The sequence below is a fragment of the Pempheris klunzingeri genome, chromosome 14, assembly GCF_042242105.1.
Source record: "Pempheris klunzingeri isolate RE-2024b chromosome 14, fPemKlu1.hap1, whole genome shotgun sequence".
Classification (NCBI taxonomy): Eukaryota; Metazoa; Chordata; class Actinopteri; order Acropomatiformes; family Pempheridae; genus Pempheris; species Pempheris klunzingeri.
This window is the reverse complement of record NC_092025.1, coordinates 4,104,082-4,131,358: the sequence shown is the minus strand read 5'-3', so window position 1 is coordinate 4,131,358 and position 27,277 is coordinate 4,104,082. Positions and strand designations below refer to the sequence as shown.

General features: G+C 40.1%; 1 protein-coding gene across 1 annotated transcript in view; it reads right to left on the bottom strand.

Annotated features, from left to right (window-relative positions):
- The window catches only part of opcml (opioid binding protein/cell adhesion molecule-like), a 157,851-nt gene that overhangs the window by 19,772 nt on the left and 110,802 nt on the right, over positions 1-27,277 (bottom strand). The gene's annotated exons all lie outside the window — the stretch shown is intronic.

The window sequence follows — 27,277 nt, the reverse complement described above, 5'->3', positions numbered from 1 at the left end:
CACTCTCACCATGAGCTCCTCAGCTTTTCTCCTCTCTCAGGTTGTGGATCCTGGTCCTGGCTCTCCTGGCTGTGGTTCTCTGACTTCCATGAATCACTGCCACGGATCGTCGGCTACTGACACTTTTTACTATTATAAGTCATGTTATTATTATTCATATTCAATTATTGTCATGTTGTTCACTGTTACCACATTGCTCATTATTAGTCATATTCCTGTTATCAGTAGTATAGCTACCATGGTTGTGTGCTGTGCATCTCCCCTCACACACACACACCCCATCCCCCACCTCTCTCTCTCTCTCTCTCTCTCTGGCCACACCCAACATAGACCCTGACAGAAAGATGCCCACCTTCTGTTTCTTCTCGTTAATGGGGAGTTTTCCTTGCCACTTTCGCCTGATACCTGAAGGTTGCTCATTCTTCATTCTTGAATTTTTAATTCTTGAATCGTTGGGTCTCTCTCTAATTAAAGAGTTTGGTCTAGACCTGCTCTTTGTGGAAAGTGTCTTGAGATAACACTGCTATGAATTGACACTATATAAATAAAGATTGACTGAATGATTGATTGCCTCACAGCAAGAAGGTTCCAGGTTCAATATCTCTTTCTGTGTGGAGTTTGCATGTTCTTCCAGGTACACCAATTTCCTCCCATAAATTGCCTGCAGGTGTGATTGTAAATGGATGTCTGTTTCTATATGTCAGCCCTGCGATTGACAGGTGACCAGTCCAGGGTGCACCCTGCCTCTCGCCCAAAGACTGCAGGGATTGGCTCCAGCCTCCTCTGACCTAGTGACAAGTCAGCCAAGATAAGAACCATGGGGAATTTCCCATTCTGGTAAGGGAGATAAAAAAAAGATACAAAAAGGAACTAGAATGGTTAAAATAAATGATGATAACATCGTGTGGATCAGAAAGTTTTGATGCATGGTGCATCTGCCATATTCTATCATAGTCTTCATTTGCCTTGAGGTGAAACTTATAATATCTTATGATGATTTCTGCCAAATTGTGAAGGTAGTGAAGAGAACTTTGCTATTATTTGCAGGCTTATGGGATATTAAAGACATTACTTAATTTCTAATGTCTGCATAACCTTACATCTAATCTCTTTTATATTCATGTTAATTCATATTTTATGAAGTGTTGATTTACAATTGACTATTAGTGATTATCAGTATAAAAAAATGAAATTGTAAAAAAACAGAAAAAGACTGTTAAGGACTGTTCTATGTTCTGAGGTCATGCTGTGCTTGAATGTGACGTTCTGCCTTCATCACTGTCCTCTGCTTCTGTTCCAGTTTGCTCTGTTTTATTCAGATAGTCAGGATTGTGTTTATTGTCTCTCTCAGACAGCCCCACAGTTTATTGTTAATTAATGCTGACATGCTACAGGGTAACATTTGCAATTATTACATTCCCTGTGCAAAGGATATCATAATAAACCACTGACCATCATTGTTGGCAACACCACTAATTGCGATATGAAATCATCCCTGTATGAGATGCCCAGATAGGCTTGCTCAGACAGTTGTGACTCTGTATGCAGACTGATTAAGAGACATTAAGAGCTGACATTTGATGAGATTCTATCTATAGTGAAAATAATGGGAATGTAGAAGAGGAAGTAAACATCGCTGCATAGAAGCTAAATACAAATGTATTAATAATCCTTGAACGTTGCAAACCTCCTTTTCAGAATGACCATCAAGATATGATTTGTCAGAATGTTGAATAATATGAGTATTATGGATGACGCATCATTCTTTAAATTAGAATTTAAAGAGGTTAATTATGCATAATTCCAAAATGAGGATTTATGCATCGCAATATTACAACTTCTGTTCTTGCCATGCCTGCAAGTCATAACATGTACATCTAGGCAGTATTGATCCTTCTGCTATTCTCATCCTGTTATAATAAACTAGGTTTTATATATTAATGTAGAGATGTTGCAATATCTACTGACATCATACTTTGTGAATATGACGTTTCTACAGCACACACGATATATGAATATATATATGCAGCTGTAATGAAGTAAGAAGTAACATTGCTGAGTGAATCAATTCATGGAAAGTGATTGTACTGAACAGTTCTAGACATCATGATAAAAAAAATGCCAACAGAGAAAACAGAGGACTTCCCACTTTCCCTACAAAAAGAGCAGTTTGTAAATCATTATTTGAAAGCATTAGAGCATTAGTAACCTAGCACCAGCAGCACCGAACATCAAATAGAACATAAAAGAGCAGTTTTGCAATTGATTTTCTGAACAACCAGGGGGCAAAGATTCATTACAAGTGCCATGAGTAACCCTTTAAAGAGTAGTGACTTTATCTGGCTCATTCAGGCCAACACCACAGCCCCAACAGCAGCCTGTATGCTTTCATCAGGGGATGTGCCTGTGTGCAGGGCAAATGCTAATACAGAGTCTGTATAATCCCACTACACATTTGTGGCAGCCACATATATCCCTCTGATCAGTTTTTATATATATATATATATATATATCTGTGTGTATGAGCTCAGCGCTGTGACTCACCAAACACTGCCTAAAGAAAACAGTGCCATTCGGTTACTTGACCTGCTAGTTAGCAGTAGCCAGGGAGCCATTAATAAGCACAGTCTACAACACAGGGCATGGATTCAGTGAGATGACAGTGTTTTTACAGTACGACAATAAGACCTTTTATGACCTCCATCTCAGACGCATTTACAGTTGCACCAAAAAGGATTCAACCCCCATTACAAATTAAGAGTATTAGCAAAATTTACATCACAGCTTCCAGCTGTGTTCAATGAACAACTCAGACAACAACAATTGAAATAGCTCAACACAACTAATATTACAGGTGGTTTCTCCAAATTCAACACAATATGGCACTTTTAATGACTACTGCAGTCAGTTATTCAACCCCCTGAATAGAATCCCTCATAAGAGCGCTCATTTGTAAATCAGGTGTGGTCTCCACCACCATCAAATACCTGGACTGGCTGTGGGTTTGTTCACAGTGTTAGAAATATAGGCAAGAGAACTGTCCAAAATGTTAAGAAAATGGTGCATTGCCTTCTACAAACAAGGAAAAGGATACAAAAACATAGCAAAAGCACTGAATGATACTTTTGGAAACATGCACAAGGTGCACTGGCTACACTACGTGTCAGAGAGAGGAAGCTATCAATGGCTGCCACCAGATTTCTGAGGAGGCAGGTGGCCAAATACACTCGAGTAACTGCAAAAGACCTGCAGCAAGACTTGGAGGCAGCAGGTTCTTACCCTGTGGAACGCTCTCCCTGCTGACATCCGCAATGCTCCATCTTTGGCCATATTTAAAAGTCTCCTCAAACACCACTTGTTCACCACAGTCAACAACCTCTCCTGACTCTGCTCCTGCTCTTGCTTTCTATATATGAATCCAAGTTATTATCATTACTATTATCAAACGCTGAAGAGCTCCACATGTAAATAAGCAACAGGAGTTTTGGAATTCTGTTCTGTGGAGTGATGAAACAAAAGTGGATCTTTTCTGGTCAATGGATCAGCAGCATTTCTTTGAGGAGGAACAATATGGCAAACGCTGAAAAGAGCACTTCAGAAAAAGTCCTGGAAGAAACTAGAGTGGCCGTAAGAGTCGCCTGACTTGAATCCCAGAGAAAATCTCCGGTGGGATTTGAAGAAGGCTGAAGAAGGTTTGCAGCACGCAAACCAAAGAATATTAGAGAGCTGGAGGCTGTTGCCCATGAAGAATGGGCTAAGATTCCTCAGGAACGCTGTCAGAACCTGGTGTCTGGCTATGCATCACATTTGCATCAGGTCATAACAGCAAAAGTACTAAAGATGCTTGTCAAGAAAGGGTTGAATAAACAATTTTTGAGACTGCATTAGTCATTAAAAGTGGCATATTGTGTTGGATTTTTTGAAACCACCTGTACTATTAGTTGTCTTGAGCTATTTCAATTGTTCTTGTCTGGATTGTTCATTGAAATTTTACCAAAACAAAAATCAAACAATCCTGAAACAGTAGACACTGACTTGAAGCATTAGAGGGCATGTGAATCTCCAGTGCTTTTATCCAAAACGCTTTACAGTTTCCCTCTGATTCATTAAGGCACACACACAAAGTATGTTTGAGCAACGTTTAGCAGAAATAATGAGAAAATCAATGCATTCTGATAGCAGGTAAAATTTACCCACTGTTGATTTGCCTTATTTATCTATTCATTTTGTTCATTGCCCAGCATAGTGCACGCTTTGACACGAGTGAGACTGTCTTATTTACTTATACTCATATCTCACCTCTTTATGTATGTGGTGGCAAAACGTGAAACAAGTGTACAACTGAAAAGGATGTGATTACAGCACACATCTGCCTCAAATACTCAACAGTGAACGTGTTGCATCCACTGAATGACAGAATCAGGAGAAACGCTGGGAAAGAGGCCCCTGTCAAGAAAATTACAAAGCTTCTTTGAGTGCAGAGACACTTTTGAGCTGACCTACTATATTTAAGGAGGTACGGTGTTACTTTGTCACATACTACTGTTTTAGAGCGTCAAAAATCTGCCTGTTCTTATCACCAGCTACCACAGTGCGCTAAAATCTCAAGAAATTTAGTGTGACGATAGAGTGTGAAATTCCCAAGCCTGTGTTGCATCAGCTTGATAATTCTACCTGATGATAATTAATAACGATCCACCAGTGAGGCATTCATGCACACCATCTCAGTCGCACCCCTGTGGCATTTGACAAAGCTAGTGTGAAGACAGCAGTTACACGTGTGAGATGAAAGGAAACATGACGTGAACTGGGAATACACATTGCATTCAAGCTTCATCAGGTGTGCGACTGACTTTATAATATGTAAAAAAAAAAATAATAAAAAAAAGGCCTGTTCAAAATGCAGCTAGGGTGGCTCGATAATGATCTGATTGATATAGGAGCTTTACATGAGAAGGTTTTGGGAGCTCTCGGGAGAGATCCCCAGCCATTAGCCGTTGCTTTAGGGACCAAAGAGCCTGAGTCTATTGAACAGTTCATTAATGTTTTTACTCCTTTGAAACCTACAGGAAGAGTAGCGGAAACATGCCCAGGGGCATTACTATTCAGGTGTGTAGGATTAGAACAAAGGACATTTAGGCTAAAATCGAGCGAGACAAGGGAGGAGGCAGCAAGATGGAGGGCAAGCATCCATTACTTTAGATATCTATGTATTTATGCAAGCCACTGCAGATTGGATGATGAATTGCTCTCAGGACACGGCACCATTATGTTCACTCTGAACCAAAGATTAACCTCTTTGTCAAGGTATTGATGTCACACAGTTTTAATGATGATAGGCAACTCTTGGCTTCCTTCGCCCCGCTTTCAATTATGCTTACCTGGACATAGACTGTTTGCTCTGTGATAACCGTTATGGCTTAATTAAACAGAGCTTAATTGAACAGAAATGATTTGGACAAAAAGTCATCCTGATGCCAAAAGGCAGGAGGATCGTACTCCAAAGGCCTGTGGAGGAACAGCCACGCTTAATCACAACTTAGCCTCTGAGCTGAGCTTCTGACAGCCATGTCCACCTACGTGGATAAGTGACTGTCATCTGTTCTCTTGTAACCCAACGTGTGACAGCCACTTAGCATGTAGCATTTCTCACCTCTCTACAGATGCCCTGTCATCCCTGTGGGGTTAGAACAGCAATACCTGTCAGAGGGTCTGTCATAAAGGCTTCAGCAGAGCAGTGACAGAAATCCTGCATTAAAACACAGAATTAGCCACTTTATCAAGAACTAGGGACCCCACTGACAGAGTTCTAGTATATAATTGACTTTAAAAAAAGCAAAGGCCTCTCTGTGGAAAATTGCTAATGGCTCTTAAGACTGATTTAATGCTTTCAAATCATCCAAAGTCTATCAGGACAAATACACGTTCAACTGCAAAAAGGAAGCCATTGGCTTACAGACATTCATACACTTACAGCTGACCTCTGTGTTGCCATGGCAATGTCAATGAACTGTTGGGTAAGTGATGATTTGGCTTTGTATCTATGTTTTTGTTTCTACAGTTTTTAAATGATGTTGGTGGGGAGCTAAACCTACTTTATGTTCCATATGTATACCATACCACACATTTGTTTTGCCAAATACAGTTAGAGGAACGTGTAATTCCAAGTGACACTATGTTTTCAGTCAAGGAGATAACACCTTTTTAGACCTCACACTAGTCTTATGGAGGCGGTGAGGGTGAGTGAGGGGCAGACAGAGCTCAGGACTTTGAGACTGCACTTCACATCTGATCTCCCACATGTGTTACTACTAAAACATTTGTATTGTAAAACATTTGTATCTATACTAATAATAATGATAATAAAGTACTGATAACATTAACTTTTCCACTTGTTTCTTTCTGCTTTTTTATATTTCTTGGTGACAGTACAGTGGCGCAGTGGTTCTCTAAAGGTAGCCCAAAGACATGCAGACTCTAAATTGCCTGTAGGTGTGAGTGTGACTGGTTGTCTGTGTGTGATTGACTGGCTACCAGTCCAGAATGTGCCCTATGCCTCTTGCCCAATGTCAGGAGGGATTGGCTCCACGACCACGACCTTTAAGGATAAGTGGATTAGACAATGGATGGATGGATGTTTATTGGTATTATACATGTTTTCCTTTACGTAAAAGAAAATCTATGTCAGCCACACAAAAAAGCACATGTGCACCACACGACTTCTGTATGTATGTTATGTCACGTCTAGGACAAACAAAAAAATGGTTATAATAAGGGAAATATTAATAAAGTGAACATGCTTTGTCTTCTGTTTCAAGTCACTGTTAAACTGAGATACTTCCCCTACAACAAAAATAGCTGGTGCCTAAACAGAACCATAGAATCGTTCATCATGATGCAGTTGCAGTGAGTGGATATAGGGAAACATATGAAATGACTTCTTAGTGAATATTCTGGAGATATGTATGATTAGTATGTATGATCAATAGTGTGCAAATATTTCTGAGAGACAGGTTTGAATTTGTGAAATAAATAATCACAGTAGTTCTACTTCAGCTGATGCCAGTGTCGATAACATCAGCACGAATGACGGTTTAGACTTACTGTGCCCCTAATACTACATCCACTGATTACTTTCATTATGTATGTAATGTGTGATGTAATTGTATGTAATTCAGGTCAAATGTGAGTTGCTATCTGCCCAGTCCAGACACAGGAGGAAGAAAAGAGTAATTAATTAGAAATGAATTCATAATTTACTTATGTAATTTATCTAGTGATGTAATTAAAGCATAAGCTTTTAAAGCAAGTTGAAATGTTTATTAATAACAACAATAGATGAGTGCAGGCGTGTCTTTTGTTTTTTTTTTTTCTGCTTTGATTGTCAGTACTTTGAAAGCAAAGCCACCAGATACTGCTTTCATCTTGTGCTGTAGTTTTCCTCATGTAGGAGCAGATTAATCAGTATCATCACAGTGACAGTGTGGCATTAATCTCTATCACAAGACTGACATGGCTCTGGCATACAGACTCCCATCGACTGTGGGACATTTTAAGTATAATCATTCCTTAGAGACAGCTTCAGATCAACATGCATGGTTTTACTTTGCAACACATAAGCCTGACAAAGTCATATGCTCATTACAATTTCTGTATGTTCCATCAGGAGCTTCCTACTTCCCACACTCAGCTGCCTGCATAAAATAATCATTTCCTGCAGAGAATTGCTGGGGCGTGTAGTAAAGAGAAGTGACCTTACACCATTGTCAGCGCACCTATAGGACAGCCATTTGTCAAAAAATTCACAGTTTCAAATATACAGGCATCACTCACCAGAAGCCCAAAATACCACTCAGGTGGCTTCGATTGGAATGTATCAAGAATGGCCAATACTAGAACAAGTGAAAGACATTAATCACACAGTATCCATTCATTGTGATGCCTCTAATTTAAAGTTCTGTGGATAGTCTCTCACTTGCTTGTGACCCACATTCTCCCCAAGCAAAAGAAAGAAAAAAAAATCCATTCACAGCCAAGAAAGAACTTCCACTTTCTTGGCTGGGTTTCTCACAGCTTGACAGAATGAGGACAGTCTAATTTGATATATGGCGATAAAAAATTTTGCTTTCTCAGCAGAGCATTACAAATTATATATTGAAAAATGGTTACACTTTATTGCACAATGCCCTAATTATGGCAAGATGATGGCTTAATTACAGGGAAAAAATGTCTTCTCTTTGCCAGCATGCAAGTTGTTTAAATGTCTGACAAATAATAAACAGAGAAACAAAAGTTAAGGGGAAGGCGGCCCAAGCCCCATAAATACACTGGCAAACTTGCAAAGCAATAAAGAGGCTTTGTAGTTTTTTTTGCCACGTTGCAGTGCTGAATTTACCATATTATTGAACATATGGCTAATATGTGTTCCATATGACTCAGCAACCCACTGAACTGTTTTTCTGTCTAAACAACACACACAGCCAAGATGAAAATGAAGTTCCCACAGCTTCAGTCCTAGTCTCATTGAGATTATGTATGTAATAAATGTGTGGCTGCTCAGGATATGTGCAAAATCCAATTCAAAATTCCTGTGCTCTGACAAACGGCAAAGACGGGTTTAGATTTGCAGCCTGTGTGGCTCATACTGCTGAAAGCATTTACCTGTAAATCAATATCTGACTGACAGGAGGCAGCCTAATGAACACTATCATTACCATACTTATGAGTGACCACAGTACGTCTTCATATAATAGAGAATACCATATTTCAAAGAACAGGATTGCAATAAATACCAGTGTCTCACAGCCTCCCCCCATTTCTCATTTGAATAAAAGGTTGCCATGCTGTCACTGGTCTGCAACAACATAATATCCATTTATAGCTAACCATTCTCTCCCTGTTTAACTGTCCTGACGCATCCAATAAGTTGCTTGAAGAGTAGAAGTCCTCCTCGTGTCAGTGTGAGCACCAGCATGCTCTATACAAATTGTGGGACGTCATTAGGGCCCCAGTGAACCTCTTTGTGTACCTTTGTGTTCAGGCTTTTATTTGTTCTATGAGCTCTGTGTGTGTGTTTGTTTGTCTCTCTTCTCTATCTGTGCTATTAAGCGAAGCACAACAGCAGCCCGGAGACAGGATGCCCTCCCCTCCTCCCTCCCCACCGCTCTGGCTCCTCTGACAGCCAAATCATTTTTTTCCTTTTCTTTTATGCGCCTTAGATGATAGGTCACGTTAACTTCCCCGAACGTGCTGTTCATTCCACTGGAAGCCTCTCCAACCCCGCCTTCCGCTGCATCATAATCTAATTGCACAGCGTTCTCCCATTCCACCCCCCCCCCCCTCGTTTGTGTCATTCATTTCTAATGCATGACCTTTCCTGAGAACAATGATCAATCAATAGGTGTTTTCCCTCATCAAGCCCTTTCAAATTAAAACCACTGAGTGAATGAAGTGCCTTTCCGAGCTGAACTTATGAAGTGCAAGTGCTGTAACTCAGGCGAGGAAAAAGGGCAATCATCAGAGGATTTTATAGTGGATTTTTTTGCTCCGAGGATTCAAACTGATTTGAAATAATTCATAAGCATTGATTGCACATTCTAGGCTGTAGGTGAGCTGGTGTATGTCCGGACAAACGCAGCCTTGTAGTGTAGTAGAGGATTTCTAAAGATTCGATCAGCATATTGTGGTAGTATCCATCATTTTCCCCAAACTAACATTTACTGGCAGACAGTGTGAGACATCTTCCAGCTGGGCTTGGAGAGGATCCTCTGAGGAACTGCTGCATTATTGATTAGGTCTGTTAAAAACACCTGCTTCTGCAGCTGGGACCCGTTAAAGTTCTTCCAGGGTGTGGCTAAAGCCTTCTAACTGCTCAGCCTTACCTTCTGCAGTCAGGTAGGCAATCTGTAGTTGATCACCAAAACAATATGTGTAAACACGTATCTTGCCAGATTATCCAGTTTCAGAACTTTGAAACTCCACTTTACTTACTTTACTTACTTTACTTACTTTACGCATGCAAAGTAATTCAGGAGCGTAGTGAAAAACGTTTTTTTTAACAAACACAAGTTTATTACAGACAGGGGTGAAGGATATGGCTTCTAAACAATATCTCTTTATTCTCAGGCCATGATATACAACATATATCTTGATACTCACATTTTCTTACCTTAAAGGTAAATAAAACACTAACTATCTTAATTAAAATAGTTATTTCATTTAGATCATTTAGTTATATCATTGTATTTTTCCATGGCAGTAGCAACTATACAGCAAACTAGGTCAGCACCACTGGTGCAATGTAACTAAGTACATTTACTCACGTATGAGTACTTTAATTGAGTATTTCCATTTTATTATTGTGAAGGTTTATTATAAACTGAAGGATGAAGTGTTCCTTAAGCTACATAGATGACTTCAAACCTTCTTGGATTATCTGGAAAGGGAATCGTCACAAAGCTGAAAACAGGCTACATTCTCATGAAAGTAGACTTCTTACAGATGCGCAGTTCTCACAGGACAGCAATGCTATAAATGACCCTATAGACCATGATGCATTGCTGTAGATGAAACTACCCAACAGTATATAAAGTAGTTAGATGAACTCAAAGCTAGTTAACGGCTACGAGATGGACTAAAGGAGGTGAACGCTGCGGTACTAACAAACATGATCAGATGATTGATTGCATTTGTTCGGATCACAGACATCTCCACTGTGATTGTTGTATTTTAACTTTTGGAATGTTGGATTTCTGAGCTATTAGGAAGAAAAGATCATGATAGGTTGTAATCTTTACTCTCACATTGTGCTGGTTTGCACATATCTAGACTGAGCCACTGTTGCATTAAGGGTTCTCCACATGTGCAAGGTGAAGAAAACAAGCTATACTAACTATACTGTGACCTATCATATACATTGTAATAGTGTGGGGTGCATGCACTAGTTTTGCATTGATTCAAAGATTGACAGTGACATCAGACTTGATAGTTGTTACCGGAGACAGATTAAATAAAAGAAGAATGTTTAAAATGAAGTTGACAGAGTTAATGTGGTGTTTTCCCCATAATGCATCTTCAATTCAAGTTTAATTCAAGTTGGTCTTAAAAACTACTATTTTAATAAGATGTTTGATTTGAAGAATGCATCATGTTTCTAAGTGATTTTGGTCACTTCACATCCTCAACAATCCATCATCTCTTCTAAAGATGATAAACCGTCAACCTTCAAACATTCATGAATGACTAACAAGTCAACTGCTGCAAGGTTTTCATGCTCAAGGTTAAAAGCTGAATATCAGTAATGTTAGATTATAAAATGATAACAGCAATCTATTTAGTTCTTTTCAAAACAAGCTTCTATTCTCTCGTTTGTCGGTTTACATGAAAAATATTTTATATTTCAGCTGAATTACAGCCTTGGAGTCATAAAAGAGAACATTAGCAGATAAAGACCAAACTATTCTGACACAAACTTTAGGAGAAGTACAAAAACACACTCAGTAACTTTAGAATTGTTGATGCATTCTGTGGGAAAAAAGATTCACTTTGATTTGTACATGCCTCACCAGAGAGAGACAAAGCATTGGTGAAGTGAAACAAGCTGTTGTAGAGGGGAAAGCAAGGCACAAAGGGCAGGGTATCCTCGGAATTCTAAAGCAGCAGAGAATCCTATGAGTATGCAGAGCAGCAATGTTTGATTAAAAATACACCTCAGACACTGTAACAGGTTTGGGTTTCATAAAGAATTTTGTGTCCTTCATGCCTATATTACTTGTTATCTCTGCCTGGGTTTTCTTACTTCTCAAATGCCTGCGGTTCAGTGAGCAGGAGCGGAAAACCTTCAATGATTCTGGGTGCGTATCATTGGTGGGAGAGTTCCCAATTGAGGATTAAAATATTGGCAGGTCACTACTGTGAAGTTGCGTCCCTGGAAATCTGGTGGGGCAAAATAGCCAGCAGCTTTTGTTACTTTTCAATGTAAAATAATTAAAATGTAGTTCTATCACTGTCCTTGTTTCACAGACCAAATGAAAAAATGTCTCATTACAGCAGCATCACTCTCACGGTGTCTTTGTCAAGATCCGTTACCTCTTTGATGGTCTATTGTGCATGAGAGCATAAAAATGCAAATTAAATTTCATTGCTGATATGTGAGCATTAATAAGAAAACAGCAAAGCTGTTATTGATGAGCATGAAAAGGTCTTCAGACACCCAAGCCTTTCATTCCTCCCTCTGCATAAAAACCCTCTGCGATACAGGTATTTCAACAACTCATTACGTTGATATATAGCAATTAATTACGAAACATTATTCCTCCTAACCCTCAGTGACAAGATAAGATGGTGTGAACCAACCCCTCCCCTCTACCACTCTAGAAAAGGGAAAACAGGTGTGAGTGCAAATGTCCACCTACTACGTGTTATTAATGATTTAGTTTGGAGGGGGTTGATACTCGCATTGGTTTCATGATTAATGATGGGGGACAGGAGAACAGGAGCCATTCACTCGGAACAGTCTGCACCTGTCTGAGACTTTCTGATGGTTTTTACCTGCAAAATACTCCGTATTAGACATCTCTAAGAGCAAATTGGGAGCTCCTTGGTGCACTAATCTTTCCTTTAGCCCCCTGTGCCCCTCTGTTCCTCCTCTGCGTTTCCTTTCTTCTCTCCATCTCTGTCTCACTCTCTGACTCGCTGCACTCAGACCCTCTCCCTCTCCCTTCTCACTAACCCTCGTCCATAGCCTAGTTTTACTGAATGCACCCCTTTCTCACAGCCTTTTGCGCCTTGTGTGGGTGGTGGGGCGAAACAAAAAAGTTTGAGCCAGCCCTCCAGGTCCCCTGCAAAACACACACACACACACACACACACACACACACACACACACACCTACATCAGCATGCTGTACTAACACAACTATGTTCTACTTTTGCCACCTCTAACAGACAAACAACACCCCACACTCCCACGCTGTGATTTTAGAAGTGCATTTGGCCAATAAATTTGAAAAGAAATTTTGCTTGGAGACTTCCCAAAAGTACACAGGCCACAGAGCAGGTTATTGGAAAATGTTTTCGTCTAATGTTATATGCTTTATTTTCTCTAGTCAGTACTGTGTTTTGGCCTAGCTGGCTAACAATCAGCATCTCTAGACCCTGTCTGATTTATAGTAATTGGCGTGCAGTACCAAAGCGGTCTCTCTACAGACATGACGTCCTTTGGTAACTGATTGCTACTACGGGGTTAACTGTGGAGACTGAAAATGACTAACAATCACTTTTTAATGTTACTGCCAATTGTACTAAAATAGGTTTCAAGGGGAAACTCACTTCCACAAGGCTGGAGTGTTCACTCCTCTTGGCCTCTAAGACATGCTGTATACATATTAATGCCCGGGATGCTGTCTGCCACAGAGCCACTGCTGTCTGAACTAAAGGCTGAAATTGGAAAAAAAAAGCCTTCCCTCAGCACTTAAAATGGGTCACAAAACATATTGTATTTTCCCTTGTTTTTGAACATCTAATCCCTGGTGCTGAGGGATAGCAACACACACTCTGATCCCACACCAAAGTGAAGAACTGAAAAAAAAAAGTATTTGACTCTGGTCACAAACTTTCTATTGGGAATAAAGTGTCCATCAGGTATGTCATACATTATGCATTTGTCCTCCTGTGTGTATGTTTGGGTTGGTGTTGAGATAAGAAGGACATTTCTTTAAAATGGGGAACCTGATTGTGACCGCTGATGATCCTACAATCTGACCTCAGTGAACAGCTGCCAAGCCAATCAAAATTTAAAAAAACGTATTGGCTTTAGTAATACTAATATAATTCAGGGGCATTTTTACATTTAAATGAGGGTCCAGTGCTTGCTATAAGGCTTCCCCATATGCCCATGGTTAGGCTCTGACAATGTGGTCAGAAAATGCCTATGTGTGTCATAGAAGACGGATAAACAATGGATTTTGTCATTTAATTAGTCATTTAACTTGTCCACCTGATGAATGTCAGTCCAATGGTCACTCTCCATCAAAGGATGAAAGGATAAAACTGGGCCCTGTTGTTACACATTGGACTGGTAGCAGGGCTCCAGACTATCACTGAAGCTACCAACATTCACAGTTGGTCGCAGCAACACACAATTTGGTTGCAGGTGTTGGTTGCAGGTACTCGGGTGTATTAATACCTACACTGTCCAGTGTTTAGCTGCTTCATGCCTCACAGCATGAAGGCGGTTTGAACCTCAAACCTTTCTGTATGGAGTTTGCATGTTGTCCCTGTGTTTGTGTGGGTTCTCTCCGGGTACTCCGGCTTCCTCCTACAGTCCAAAGTAATGCAAGTTAGGTTAATTGGTGATTCTAAATTGCATTTACAGTAGATGTGAGTGTGAGTGGTTGTCTGCCTCTAAATGTTTGCCCAGTGACTGACTGGCGACCAGTCCAGGGTGTACCCCGCCTCTCGCCCAATGCCAGCTGGGATTGGTTCCAGTCTGTGGGCCTGGAATGAAGTCATTTTAAGGGCAAGGTTGCTTTCTCCTTTGATAAATAAAAATTCATTGGCCGTAGCCAAAATGTAGGGTAGAGCACCAAGGCCGAAACCAATAGTACAATAACAACAAGTGATATTATGTGTATGAAGACAAAACAGTGTACTAACAACAATTAGGAGTTAGTGTATTTAAAAACACTGAATAATATGGATATAGATATGCAAACATTTAGCTGACAATGAAAGACATTTGGAAAATATTTGTGAATACAATTTTAAAAATCATAATAAAATACAATACAAAGTCTGCCTTGATGAAGTTGTAATCTGATGTGCTGCATTATTAACATTGGATCATCCCGAGCCTAGTGTTTCTGTCACTGGTTTGCTGCTCTCAACCATGTTCATTTTGTTATATTCTTCATTACAGCAGCTAATTACCCGCTGTGCATTTAAGCTAGTTCTGCTCAAGCACTCACGGCTCTCTCCTCCTATTAGCGACTTCCAGGCTAATTCCATAGTTGTTTACAGGCTATCCATTAGTTAGCAGCAGTTTCCTCTTCTTCTCGCTCTTGCTCAGAGTGCCTCATGTTTAGCTATTCTTCTGCCTGCTTTAATGATAACAGCACACACTAAAGTTAGTTTATTTACTGTGATGGAGGCCAGGCTCCTTGGATTTCCAAATGTTAGGACCAGAAGCTCAATCAAGAAAATGAACTCAAATGCTTGACGCAACGCAGACAGATAGTTAAAACTGCAGTTTATTGTTGAACACGATCAGCAAAGACAAGGCACCAAAAACTGACACAATCCGAAAAATACTTTCTGACAATTACAAATTGACTAGACTCTAACACTCTCAACAAGATACTAACGCTGACTATGATGCTGGAACGCTCGACACAAGGGCACAAGACGATCTGGCACAGGACAGTGGAAGATGCAGACAATATATACACCAGGGAGGGGGGCACAGGAGGGAACAATCAGGGTGGGGCAGACAATCACAGGAGAGGGAAACACACAAGGGCAGGAAGTCAAGGGGCCTGAAACAAGTGGGAAAAGTTGAACGCCACAATAAAACAGAACCCTAACAGCCGAGGGATAAGCAACATCCTGGTGAACTTCAAACACAAGGGTATCAATACTTACACTGTACACTGTTTAGCTGCTTCTGCTTATCAAATAGCATTCATTGTTGTTAGATAGCATGTTTGCTGCTAGCTGTTAACAATTATGTTAATGTTACATCCAGTGTGACAACGGAGACTCTGGGAAACGTTTATTTGTGGAAATCCGCAACTTTCTTTAAAGGCACAATGGCCAATTGATAACAAGGTGTGCCAAACAGGCTGTGTGGGTACTGGTTTTAGAAGGGGGGCACTACAGCCACATGTTTGGCCATGGTATAAGCTCTGCCCAGAGTCTGGAGCCCTTGGTAGGTACAAAAAGGTTTGGAGAGGGTGCGGTAAATTGCACCCAGACTCCATTGAAAAACGGTAATTTCACATTGCAGAACACAGGAGTTGCTGGTCTATTGCTGATTGCCTTTCCAATGTTCCAGTATACATATTTGACAAGCTATACCTAATGTCGTACAAAAATGATTGTCTAACAGTACATTAGCACAGTCCTTTTATCACTCTGTATCCTGTTCAGATCCTGTTCAGATGTCAGTGAACGGATGGCTTCATTCATTGTTCTTTCAAAGGACGGAGCACTTCATTTCATACGTTACTGTGCAGAGGGGATTTTACTTTGAAAGCACACATTTACAACACTCCTAATACAGCTTTCTATCACTTGAAGAGATTTTGAAGGTCAGGCTATATCTCAGTTCAAAAGCAAAAAAAGGAATCACTGTATGATTTAATTGACTTTGGCTTTACCACTGTAAAACTTGATATACAACTAAATATGATCTCTTCACTGACTACCATGTTCCACTCACGTTTTCTCAAGAATAAGGCAAAACACACAACATACACAAAAATACACGTATTTTCACATCTGCACAAGTGCATCTGTGCTCTACACAGATCTGTTGTTAACTATGTGGCTCCCTGGCCAATCTTAAGTAGTAAGTCAGCAGAATATAACAGGAACCACTGAGACCACAGAGCTAAGCAAGTGTCTTCATAAGGCTAAGCAATGACTGAGATGGGAAAGAGTGATTCTGATCATTGGAATAACTGGCAGTTTAACATGTGCGTCCATCTTGGGTCATGTTTGAGGATTTATTTATTATTATGTGATTACTTTTTAAAAAGGATCCCCATTAGCTTTTACTGATGGCATCAGCTAGTCGTCCTGGGGTCTGAAATCCATTAAATGGTAAATGGACTGTTCTTATATAGCTCATCTTTTCAGCCACTCAAAGCCCTTTAACACTACATTTTACTACATGATGTCTTCCATCGGGAAGAAACTAACCATACTCACACACACTCACACACACAGAAGCCGTGCTTCAGGAGCAACTTGGGGTTCAGTGTCTTGCCCAAGGACACTTTGACGTGCGCCATGGAGGAGCCAGGGATCAAACCACTGATCTTCCAATTAGTGGACAACCAACTTTAGCACTTAGCCACGAGATCATATTCATCATATACACATACAACATCACATTTGTGTTAGGTTATGTTCATCACAAGTTGTGTTTTATTAATAAAGTGGTTCCTAAAATCCTGCCAAACATTCATTCTGATGTGCATTCATTACTCTGCTCACCCACTGAGTGGAGGGTTAGAGAAGGATGAAGTAGTCTCAGGAACCATCACCAGGGAACAAGAACAAGACTGCATACATAACCAACACTGCACTATTGATCAGCCGTGTTAGTAATACATTCTTAAATGTTATCTGCATGAGGATTTGTCTTTAAACTGACAAATGTAAAGGAAGCAACTATTTCTATGATCAATGGCACAATGAATGACTTCTTTTTAATCTTTTTAAGGCCTTAGGTTTTTCACAAGAATTGAGAAAGAGGATGTGCATTATATTTTGGTATTTTTCACTTTATCTCACTGTTAAAAAGATTCATTTTGGAATCCATTGCAACTGTCATGAATGCAAGCTGACCACCCGCTGCTTTGCTCCATGGAGCAGGAGAAAGAGAGAGAGCAGTCTTTTCTCTTAGTTTCTCTAAACCCACTGGGGACACATATTTATGTTGAAAAGATATTAACAAGTGCATTTTGCATAATATGGGACCTTTAAAAGGTATGTTCGATTTACTCAAGGTCTACTGTATAACACCATGCTGGATATGGAAAATGCTACACAATTTAAGTTTCTAATTATTATTTAGAGCATTCTTCAACATCACCTTGTTAAAAGCATTAAACCATTTTAAATGCTACGAGGGCTCCCCAAATCCCTCTTTTAAAGTAAAAAAAAAAAGAGTTATGAATATGCATGAGGCAGAGAAATGTTTTAATCATTACAAGAATGATATAGCTATGTTGTGTGAAGCACAGTTTCTATGCCAGTGAATTCTTTATTGAGTGGCAATCAGGCACCAATTAGTCTGACCCAGTTTTATATGAGAGACGCAAGAATGGCTGCATTTTCTTTTTTCACAGTTATTCGATTTGACTTCCAATGCATTGTGTTACATAGATCCATACTTGTGCTTCCTGTTTGCATCTCAGTGCCATATTGTCTTGATCAGTGGTTTAATTGTACTCAACAGTTTTGTCAAAATTGGGTTAAATAGAAACTCACAGCACCGTAACATTACTGAACGCAGGCACAACCTCAAACCAAAAAAAAAACAACTAAAACAGTGTGCTCTTGTAAGTCCTGCAAATAATGAGAATGAGCTCTTGGCAATGTTGCGGTGACTTGGCATACCGATTGCCCAAGTCCAATTTGTGAAACAACAATAACATACCAAAATATTAACAGCAGGGTTCTAGTTTTAGGTGCTCATCGGCCTTGCCCTTCAGTAATAGATTTTCAAGCTCAGGACTCTTATACAGGTCCACTCGGTCGTGGTAAAGATCACACTTTTCAGTTCTAAAAGTGGAAGTGTCACTGGAAAGACGTCTTAATGCTTTGAGACTAATGTTACAGTATTACTACCAAAGGTGTTTTGCAAGTGTCATTCAAGATTTTGTATAATACGTTGTAGAACATAGACTGTACTTGTGTAGCACCTTTCTAGTCCTCCAACCACTCAAAGCGCTTTCACAATACTCTTACATTCACCCATTCACACACTAATGGCAGGGGCTACCATGTAAGGTGCCAACCTGCTTGTCAGGGAGGATTAACCATTCACACTCACACACTGAAGCACAATTCAGATTTGTTTTGTTGGCTGTCGGTGTGTACTATAGCACCCTTCATCCTCTACCAGGCTTTATTATTCAGGTAGTATAATGTTTCAGTCTGGCTGACGCTGTCCTCACCTTGTCTCACTCTAGCATTGAATAAAGAGGTGTATACGGTGTATATCTTTATCTTTTGTTCTTTTCTCTTGCATCTCTCAACAGCCCAGTGCCACTAAACCAATGAAAACAAGCCGTAGAGTTTCAGAACAACTCCACAGAGGCTTTTGTTATGAGTTGACTCTTTGGCGAAGTCGGCCATCACGAGATTGAATGTGTTCTCCACAGGAAACAAACATGAGTGTTTTCCTCCAGTACTCTGGCTGGCATGCCTTTCATCTTTGTTCTCTTATCTTATGATTGTCCTGAAAGGGTACATCGAGCTCAGCCTCCCAGGCTCTTATGGATAATGGTGGGCAGCTCAGACCCTGACTGAGGGACTACGAGAGCCCAGAAACTGCTCTCTGAGAACTGAGGGTTTGTCTTTGGTGACATTTCATACGATAGCTGGCATTTGATCTTTGTAGCTGCTGACATCATGGTTGCTGTACAAAAGCAAAGCAACATACATGGCTCTGGTTTGTGAGAAAATGTTTTTTATAGGCAGTGCATGTTCCTTTTACATTTGTTGATCCTCTGCACAATGTCATGATAGTTACTAGTTACTGTTAGTTACTAGCCTATACTTTGACTCCAGGGTCCACTACATCTCAGGGGCAAATATTGTGCATTTAGTTACTTTAGATTTTAGCTGAAACAGATTAACAATACAAAATAATACTCAGCAGTGTGTAAAGTTCATATTATAAAATGTGTATAAATAAATCAAATAAGCTCCACTTTTACCAGCTGCATGGTTAAAGTGATTAACACATGAAATGTAAAATAATTTTTAAAAAATTTTATATATATATTATTAATTAATTAATAACTACAACCAAACATTACTATATTGTATCGGTATTCACTCTTGTATAACATTAAAAAGGGCAGCATATGTATTAAAATATTTATAAAACCATAGCAAAGTCAACCATATCAACCAGTTTATTAACCTGAGGATATCAGGGTCATGTGCCATACGTATTGACCAATGGCGTGTGCATTTACCACATAGGTGTGAAACTTAAGGACTCTGGGAAACTGAGTTCAGAAAGGGAGCCCTTTGTTCTAAAGATAGAGGAGGCATGGAGGCCCAACATAAGTTTAAAGTATGCTTTAAGTTACACTTAAACTGACTGTATATTTAAATACATTAACAAAATAAAATAAAAGTTACAATAATAATAATTTAAGTAGTTATTTTTTTGCTGGACTGTACTGTCGGTTGCTTCAATTAGATTTTTTCAGATTCTTATACATTACCCAGGTATCTGCTACCATCCATCCAAAAAGTAACGCCTGTACTGAAGCTACTACAGCTGACCCTCACTGAGATAAACAAGACAATATTCATCATGAGGTATACCCAATGTGTGTGATATAGTCAGTATAAGGGCTGATACTGATCTGGTACATTGGATCACATATTGTTTACTGAGCCTTCAGCTGCAAGGAATTAGCCTTTCCACACTCAATTATTTTTGATTACTGCTTGTGCTGTAACCCTTACAATACTCATATATACTCAGCGGAGTCTTTGTTCTGCTCTTCCCCATGCAGGCATCCCCAGGCATCAGTGGGTATCTGGTTAGTTTTAATAGCCACTGCTTTCCTCCCATTGGTTAGTGCATAACAGTGCAGCCAGCTGCCATACAGGAAACCTCCTTGCTGATTCCTTGGTGAGCAGGAGGGCAGCTTGTTTGACAACAAAATCAAGAGAGACAGCAATGTTTTTGCTTGAATGGTTATTTTTTTCACTGCATTTCCGTTCTCATGGTGCTGCCTGGTCCATCATCTGCTTCAGACTGATGAACAGCAGGCTAACAGCCTTGGGGCTCTATACATGGTTAGATGTATCTGTGGACTGCTACAGCCAACTGAGCAAAAGCTGTTGAAATTAGGCTAATTTTCTACTCGGTCTGCCTTCAGCGTCAATGTCAGCACTTAACAGAGGTGTTGTAATCTTATTTATGTTGACAGACAGAACAGAGTGGAGGCCATCTCTCCTTCTTGATTGTCCTTGAATGTTGAATGCTGTTTGTCTGTGAAGCGCTACAGCAGTCACAAGCAAGGGTGGGAGAGGGTAAAAAAAAAAGTGGTTGGAGCAGTTATGAGCAGGGATCTGCAGAGCAGGTTACAGTTGTTGCAAAGATGATGTTAGATGGCTGAAAGATGTTTGAAAAGCACCCCATACTGCTTGCAAACCATGACATATCATAGTTTTTCGTTTGTTTGTTGGTTTTTTTTGGTCAAAGATCGTGCACAGTGTCAACAGTCAATTTAGAATTGTCAATGAAAGTCAATGTTGTATTCGTGGTAATGCCTTTCAGCTGCACATGTTTGCACTGACACCGAGTCAGCCACTGGCTGAGGCCACCTTCCAAGGCAGAACTTGGATTGGCAGTGAGAACAAGTCGCCTTAGTTGTCCTTTGCTCTCCTTTAATACTTAGCCAAGCAAAAGCCCAAATCTCCAGGATCCCCATCCTTGCCATCAACCTACAGCCTACATGATGTGTCAGTAGTACCAAATCTCCATGTTGTCTTTCAAAGTAAAGCCTTCACTTGCCCATCAGAGAGCAGAGAGTACACTCTGTACCTCACAGGCTAATCAAACTGAGAATATGGGGCTAAGCATCGGCACCATAATAAACTGTATATGTATAACTGTATGTGTTGATGTCTCCAACAGATTGCATTATAATCCATTACATTCATATATACATATACATATACAGCCATATACATTCCTACCTGTAAGCATTAAACTAAGGCAACAATATCACATTTAAACCTGCACACAACCCCTTGCTTGTGCGTGTCCTCAAGTTAGACAACCATTATTTCCTGTGCACTGTGAGGAATACACTTGTTATTTTATCCAACTCTTTATTTATGTGTGATAGGTCTTGTCATTGTAATGAACTGTTTTGTAGGTAAACCATGCAGGGAGATGAGCCTATTTTCATCTAAAACCTGATTTTGCGAGCTCCAACCCTGTTATTAGGAGCTTATATTTATGCATTGACACTGAGATATTGAAGCTGTCTGTTTGAAACAGGCAAGAATTCACTACTCCTTCAATTTTGATGAATATTGGAGCTCACAATCAAACGTTCCTGTGTCGTCTATTCCCCATCTAAAAAGATAGAATACATTTCTTCCCAGTGTGGGAGGAACGTTGTGAAGTGCCATGAAATGTAATTTTTTCAAAGATCGTTTCTCCTCCATTTTTTTGTGAGAAACACCTGCACACTTGCTTTTTCTTTTACTCATGGTAAGCACTTCACCAGTGTCAGCTGGAAATGCTGGAATATTGTTCGTTTTAGAAGGCAACATCACTGCGAATAGTGTGCCATTTATTTCTGCTGTCTAAGTCTGTGAATGGCACTCATCAGGAGACTAATCACAAGTTGACAGCATCTGTCTGTGCTACGGTGGTTCTGTCAATCAAGCTTAACACTGCCAATTTTTCAAACAATTGGCCTTTAGATGTCAGGTGAGATTTTTGCCTCTCAATTTACTTGTCAGGACTCAAAATCTGAAACTCTGAAACAGTATAAATAAAGAATAAAAAAGCCATTTCTGTAGGAAGCAAAAACTTAGATTTAAACTTTATATTAATAAATGACCAAAACATTGCTAAGTGTCCCATCAGCTTGAAAGCTAGCAAGGAGCAGTCATGTTGTTTTTCCAAACATGTTTTGCCTGAACTGCTGCCTTCTTTTCCAGACTGAAGGGAGGAAGTGGACGTCTATGTAAAAAAGCACTTTAGTGCACTAAAGGGAAAGATCATGGGTTTCGGTTAAATGTTAAAAAACACATGCAGTGACCTTTGCAAAACTGGACCAAGACACTGACCTTTACCTAAGTTCACCCAAAGTGGGAGTGGCTAAACATGACCATGAAAAATACTAATAATGATGAAGAAAGAAAATGTTTTCAAATATTTGTACAAGTGGATATCGTGGGGAGAACAACTTCTGCAAATTCATTCCGGATTAAAACATTTTGTGATATCAACACAACATCACATAGCTCTGTGCCGCACAGCGTTGCTTTAAGTTAAATGCTGAGGCTGATGGGAAAGTCATCAGTTTTGCAGGAATGTATTCATAAACCAAAGAGAGATGTATAAATGGAAATGTTGACCTGATGAAGGCAGTACTTGGACTGTTAAGGGATCACTTCATACAATTCCTCGGGAGTGGAACATGGATGCGTGTACCAAATTTAATGACATCGTAAACACATTTCAGCTTGGTAGGGCGATGTTGCTATCCCTAGTGCCACACAGCAAGCACAGCTAAAAACCACCTTTTTGATACCACTGTGTTTCTTGCAAAATAAATCTGATGTTGCAAATTAGTAGTATACGAACCATAAAACCATAAAAATCACAAAAACTGGAGCTGTGTGGTTGTTTCTGTTGTTATACAAGAGAAGTAGCTGATAGCCAATAACATGACATTACAATCATCTTTCAAGTAATTTGAAAGAAAAGAAGGCATAGACGCTTACGAGAGACTTTACATTCACAACCTATCCTCTTTAATGAGTCTTAATGGGTCGCAGGGATCCATACTGTATTGTCCCCTGAATAAACTGTTTCCCCCCCGACCATATATCCTCTAATCCTGTTAGTGGCCAGCAGCCAGAGATTCAGTGGACACTGCTGAATAATTTATGTGGTGTCCACTAAGTTGAAATGGGGACTGAGCTTTGCAGTGCGACTGTGACTTAAATTAACATTAAGAAAACGGCCATAGAGGCTGTGCATTTACGGGGTGCTACTCTCCACAAAACTCTTTACTAGTGGCATTGTCTGATTTGGAGGATGTATTGACACATAGTTTAGAGGCTTCAGCATCTGCCTTCATTCAACAATAGAAACAGAATTTATATCAAACGCTGACAGGGAATCTGACAATAACTCAGTTTATATTTAATTAACAAACTCAAATCAGGCAGTGCAGCTTTAATATTGTTCAGTATTTCCATACTTCTTCCATGTTTGCCACATGTCACTTGTCATTTTCACAGTGAAAGGTGAGGCATCTTCCTGCATCATCAGCTGCTACAGTAAATTGAATCATGTTACTGACACCATGCGAGTGTGAAAATTTTAAATGTTATTGCTGTGGAAAAACATCTATCAAATAGCAAGGCAGCCACACTGCAGATTTCTGTCTTCCTAGAAATGTGGCTTAACTCAGGGAGAAGGCTGCTCACTTTAGTGTTATACTAACAGACACAAACACTATCCTCTGAGGGAACAGTCCATTATCGCTGGTGACAAACATGAAAAGCAAACGGTGAGGAGCTAGTCGAGAAAATGCCACTCTGCAGGAAAAACATTTAAGATTCTGACTGCTAGCGAGAATTTCTTTGGCTGCCCAAACATCTCCACACATAGTCTCTCTTTTCATTAGTGCAACTCAGAGAAATGTCAAGTAAGATAACCCATTATCTTCCGTGTTGACAATAACACACACACACACACACACAAAACACAGCATACCAAGTTCTCTAGCTACGGACGCCTGTATATTACTTTTCAAGTGTGATTCCATTGCTTCATTTGCCACTGCTGTTGCTGTTGTGCATCAACATGGGGTTGGTAGTGAGAAGGCCTGTCTTTCTACTAACAGGGCGATTTCAAACCACATGACAGCCTTCTTGACAAATTCTCCATGATTTTCATTTTGTAAAACAGAAAAAAACATTTGAGCATTTGAAATACCTATCCTCTAGTTTCTCTTCTTCTTTGCTTTGTGACTTTGTGAACACATTCAGAGGCTGACTTTACTCTGTCAAGAGGGTATCATCATTAAAACACTTATTATATGCAGTGGTGCCTCCAATCAGTGTTAGAGTGGCTGTGGCCTGGTGGGGGACCCCACATTTTGGGAAGAAATCAATTAAAAAATATTTAGCTATAGACCCATCTTGCTTTATTTTTGGAATATTACCAGAAGATGTTCAAGATAACAATCAGATATCACTATTCAGAGTCCTTCTTCTAATTGCTAAGAAGATAATCATAGTCTGCAGCCCCCCCACAGTCACACATGAGGTTAAGGATGGAAAACATAGCTGCAAGGTTACAATTAACAGCAGACATGTTCTATATTAAGAAGTACCTAGAAATTTCATTTCTTTTTTTCCTCATTTTAACATGAACTCTACATTCATCCATCCACTGTCTACACCGCTTATCCTTAAGGGTCGTGGGGGCTGGAGCCAATCCCAGCTGAGTTTAGGTGAGACATTTAGTCCAGGTGTACCAGTCCAGGTACAACCATTCACACTCAAACTCACAGCTACAGGAGCACCACCTAACCTGCATGTCTTTGGACTGCGGGAGGAAGCCGGAGTACCCAGAGAAAACCCATGCAAGCACGGGTAGAACATGCAAACTCCACACAGTTAACGCAGTATCGTGCTGCCCATTAGCACTACATGTTATTTTCTATTTTTATAATGTATATATATACCAGTTTTTTGTTGTTTTTTTTGTGTTCATGAATGAATGTCTCCATTTACCCCACTCATAGGAACTACAAAATTTGATTTGCATAATATGACTTGTCAGCCTGTATTGGTGACACACTAATTGCACACAAATCTGTCAAGCAACTTGCAGGTTATTTATTTATCTGTTTACATTTATACTTAACATTATCTGAAAATGACCATTTTAAAAGGTAATGTAGGATTTAATATATTTTACGAGACATGAGGGCAGAAATTGGCTGTTTTCCTCAAAGCTCCTAAAAACACACAGGGAGTCGCTGTCCTCGGCTCTGCTGCAGCTCAGTGTGCGGTAGTGGGTTGTGGTGAGTGTGAGCAGTCGTGTTACAGTGGCAAATTATTGGTGTGTGTGCAGGTTGCACAAGCTCTAACCTCAGGAAATGCAGTCCACGGTGTAGCAGGAAAAGGAAAGCTGCTAGCTTTTGTGCCTGGGTGTGTTTTGTGCAGAGGGGGGACTTCACTGGTTCATCCGTTACCAAAAAACACTGCCGTTTGTGGTGCTTCTTTTAGAACAGAGGACACTCAGTTCAACAAAAACGTGCTCTGTGCACCGTCAGTCTTGTTTTCTTCCAAATTTGTCAAGCACAATAATTTCAGTAACGAGAAGCAACGTGGGACATGTAGTAATTGTAGTCAGGCAGCGATCTCTCTCCTCGTTCTCTCTCTCCGTCTCTCTCTATCTCCCCCCTCCCACTGTAAAGGTACAGCACCATAAAACATAACGTATGGAGTTATATCACACAGCGCAAGACATGATACAAGCTGATACTTGCGCCTCACTTTCTGTTACGGGTAAGTACCAACACTACTGGCTGGTATTAGACAACCAATGCAAATTTTGGTAAAGCCGGACACATGATAGCAAACTGAACAATGTTGTGATGTGAACACAAACTCATAGCTGTATGAATAAACACTTTCATATTTTTATGAAAATCTAGTTCCAAGATCATTTTCCCACACATTGATTGGAGTCTCCAACCTGCAAGTTGCTCTTTAAAGTGCTAAACAAGCCAAAATTTATGTATATCCGACACATGAAATTGAACCCCAGAGGAGTGTTTCTAAATATACAGTCAGTGTCAATTGCGCCATCTGGCTGGTGGGTTTGTGTCAGTCATTAAAGTTGTCCCTTTGTGTGATTACAATTCACACTTCAAACTAATGGTTTTTTGGGAGATCATGATATCTACAGTAAATGGAGGGATGGGAATGCAGAGGATAACTGAGGTGGTGGAAGGCCACACAGGGCTGTGAAAACCAGATTCTGGCGCCTCTAGATAATGGGGAGGGAGAGCGGAACAGCTGGGATGTAAGCATTCATGTCGTGTTGGAGGCTGAACATCTGATCCTATAGAGAAGCGGTGCATGACTCACACTGCTGAATGCTCAGTGGGAAGCGCAGAGCCGACACAATTAGAACACAGAACACACATGCATGCGCAAGCATACAGAGCTTCGTTCCTCTCCCTCCGGCTGTGAGGTGCCAGCACAACAGAACTGACCAGACCAGCTGTGGCTTCCAGCCAAATCATGGTTGATTCTGTCAGACGACAGGTTTGGCAGCTTCAACCCCTCCAATACACCAAGTTTAAAGGAAAACAAGGCCTTAGTCAATAGATTAAAGCCTAGCATTATTCATCTTAAGTTCTCTAGTGGATATGTTAACACAAAAGCTACAGTTTCATATCCAGCTGGTGGTAAACGGTTGTTGTGCATGTGGGTGAATATTCATGTGAAGCAAGTGTTGGAGGTGTGTGTTGTGTGGGAATGTCGACATCAGGCCGTGTGCGTAGGAGGGGTGGTTCAGCCACCTTTAC